Below are 3,766 nucleotides of genomic sequence, written 5' to 3'. Positions count from 1 at the left end.
CTGTACTAAGCGCTTGGGAAGTACAATTTGGCAACATATAGAGACAGTCCCTACCCAGTAGTGGGCTCACAGTCTAAAAGGGGGAGACAGAGAACAAAACCAAACATACTAACAAAATAAAATAAATAGAATAGATATGTACAAGTAAAATAGATACATAGAGTAATAAATATGTACAAACATATATACATATATACAGGTGCTGTGGGGAAGGGAAGGAGGTAAGATGGGGGATGGAGAGGGGGACGAGGGGGAGAGGAATGAAGGGGCTCAGTCTGGGAAGGCCTCCTGGAGGAGGTGAGCTCTCAGTAGGGCCTTGAAGGGAGGAAGAGAGTTAAGTGAATTGCCCAAGGTCACACAGCAGACAGGTGGGGGAGTCTGAATTAGAACCCAGGTCCTTCTGACTCCCAGGCCTGTTGTGCTCTCTCCACTAGGCCATACTGCTTGGGAGTACAATAGAGTTGAAAGACACATTCCCTGTCCACAACGAGCCCACAGACGAGAGGGGGAATTAGCTTCCCTGACCAGGAAGTGAAGCAAAGCAAAGCCAGGCCTTGTGTTTCTGCAACCTCGCAGAAGGCTTACTTGGCTGCCCTAAACGCGGCATCAAAGCGGGGCTGGAGTGGGGAGCTCCTCACAGAAATCCAGTTCCCTTTCAATCCTGACCAAGGGTGACCTAGAGCGATGTAGTTCAGACCCCAAAGTAGTGATGCGGTCTGTGTAATCCGAACCCCCACATTCCCAGAGCCATGTGGTTCCCCGGGCCCCTGTCCAGTAGGGAGGAAAGGAGAGGAGAACACTATCCCTTCTCCCCGACACCCTGCTGGGCCCTTGGGCCCCATGTGGCCAGACTCACTCCCCACCCTCAGGGCGCACACGGGTCAGTGTCGCTTCAGGAAGAGGTGGCCCTCTCCCCTCTGACACCAAACTGGACCCGAACGCTCCAGAGAAACCGAGAGGTGAGGAGAAGCGGTGAATGGCCAAGCTCACCACTTCCCGCCAGGCTCCCAGGCGACCCTACGGCCACGTCACGTAACGAGACGGCCGATCGACTGACGGGGCTCCGGGATCCAGGATCTCCAGGGAGTCGGACCTGTGGCCACCCCCATTCTTCTTACTAGTAACTCGGGCACGCCTAGAAACAGGATCGCAGTCCTAGCTGGAGACAGAAACTTCTAGGGGTGGGATTAGAGTCCTAGCTCCAGGTAGAACACAGTCACCTCTAGCAACCAGACCGGAGTCCCAGCTCGGGAAAGAACCACATTTTAAGTCCAAGCCGCCAAAGGCCTCTGATGGGCTCTTTCGCCCTCACAGCAACAAGAACGAGCACAGCCGGACCACCACTGGTAAGGTCGACGTTTATTTAATGCCGAAATCTTCTGGGCTACAAACAAAACATTCCTCCACGGATACAACTCTTTCCTCATTGACCGGGTCACAAAATCACGGCCCAAATCTCTCCGAGATCGATTGCCTCCCGCAGAAGCTTCAAAGGTGGCTGCCAGCAATTCCCCCCAGAATAGGTGCCGACACTGGAGACTTAGCAAAGCACCGGTAGGAGCAAAGCACCAATAGGTGGCCTTTTGGCCATGGCATATTGTCCAAACGGGAGTCACACATTGTGGAATTTTCCAGGCACCGCACAGCTCGCCCCTTTGAGCTAACTGGTCAATGTCGCGCTTTGACCAAGCTGCCAGCCTAGGCAGCGTCTGACCTCACAGACATTTGCCAGCTGCTCCAACCATTCGAGCTGGGGGCGCAGGCCTCAGGCCTCCATGACCCAACTGGCATCACACTAGGCAAGACTTTGACACCTGGGAGGTGCCAGGCGGCCCTGAAAGACCATGGGGAGAATGATTCGCGCCTCCCCCTGCCAAGGCTGGGGGGCACCGTCCTAACAGGCCAGGAACAACTAGCTCCCAACACAGTCCCAGTCCCGCTCCCCAATTGTCCAGACCCCCACCACCCACCTAGGGTCCAGAGCTCAAGTTGCATGGACCCCAGAGGGACCTGCCACTGCTGGCTGCTCTGCGGGGTAAACCGGCCACACAGCCCCGATACCTTCAGGAGCTTCTGAGCCTTCCGTCCTGGAGGCTGCCCGCCACGGCCTCGTTCTGAGACAGAGAGAACTTTCCAGACCGCAGGCAGTACTGCCGCCGCAGACCTCTGCTCTTCAGTCCACCTACCTCAGCAAAGGAGCTTGGGGAGAGGCTGCAGGTGCAATTCCTAGTGCCCGACTTCCAACCTCAACTGTGTCACTGGAAGAGAAACAGTGCAACAGTGCGCCTCACCTACTGCAGACAGACACAGGGCCACACCTCACCCAGGACAGACAGACACACCTCGCCGAGGGCAGACAGACACCCAGCTACAGCTCACTGAGGGCGGGCAGGCACGACCACACCTCGCCGAGTGCAGACAGACTGAAGGCCATGCCTCACAGAGCCCAACCAACCAAATCCAACCCACGTGGACCATCTGGGTGAGCGGTTGGGGACAGGTTACAGGCAGGCACAGTGAAAACCTCTGCCCAGCCTGTGCAGGGCTGGACCCGGGGAATTGGCCCAAGCTGGCCCCCGGCAGCCCCTCTGACGCTACATTTGGTTCGAGGCTAAAAACGGATCAATCTGTGGACACGGGCCAAGGGTCTGTCCATCAGCCCGGTCACTTTAATAGACCGGGACTGTGACCAACCTTCTTTCCCGATGCCCGGGCTCACCTCCCCAGGGGGATTCTCCCTCACCCCACCCCCGCATTCGAGGAATGGCTAGTCCCAGGGACGAATCCAAGGATGCTCCATTGGGCGGAAACATGCCCTCGGGCCTCACTGGGGGGCAGGAAAGGTAGGCCTTGGGGCCCCAGCTCAATGTCTCGCTCACATCCCCCGACTCGGGGCGAAGAGGCTCCCGGCAGGAAGCACCTCACCCAAACCACACCCGGCGGCACGACCAGGGGTGGATGTGAGGGACGGGTCCAGTGTCACCCAAACGTCCCCCTCCCGCCCCAGGCCCCGTCCGTCCAGCCATCTGTCCGTCCAGCCTCGCCCCGCAACAATAACCTGGAAACTCCTTGTGGGTAGGCATTGTGGCTACCAGTTCTGTTACTCTGGACTCTCCCAAGCTCTTAGTACAGTGCTCTGCCCACTGTATACGCTCAATAAATGCCATTGATTGATGCCGGCTCTGCCGGGCCATCGCCCGATTCCCTCCCACAACACTGACCCGTGAGCACCAACCTTTCCCGGGCTTCTTAAGCCACTCCCACTTCAAGGAATGTGAGAAAGAAACTTGTTCTGTCAACCCTCAAAAGAAAGCCACAAGTGTAGTCTCAGGATGAAGTCACTACACAACAATCAATCATCTAGTTGCTGAACCTTTCAATGTTCAGCTGACTACCCTCTGCTGACCTCCTCCTCCTCACCCTGCAGAGGAGCAGCTGAGAAAGTGACCCTCTGCCAGGCCACCTGGGTGCCTCAGTGTCAATGAAGCAGCTAGCTGTATGGGAACTGAGAACCTTTTGGCCACCCCTCAGGCCGAGGGCTAAAATGCCCCTCCACAGCCCCGGAGCTCTTCTCCCCACAGTAGGTCTCTCGGCCCATTTCCCAAAAAACACCAGTGAGCAAGGGCATCTATGCCGGCCAAGGTCAGCGTCCAAAATAACCAGATCGGGGTTTTAAGATCGAAGGCACCTGGAGAGTCATCTTGGAAAGGCGCCCATGCACATACACATACACACGTGCACGCGCGCGCACACGCACACACAGAGA

The sequence above is a fragment of the Tachyglossus aculeatus genome, chromosome 17 (assembly GCF_015852505.1).
Source record: "Tachyglossus aculeatus isolate mTacAcu1 chromosome 17, mTacAcu1.pri, whole genome shotgun sequence".
In the NCBI taxonomy this organism is placed as follows: domain Eukaryota; kingdom Metazoa; phylum Chordata; class Mammalia; order Monotremata; family Tachyglossidae; genus Tachyglossus; species Tachyglossus aculeatus.
This window is presented reverse-complemented; position numbering follows the sequence as displayed.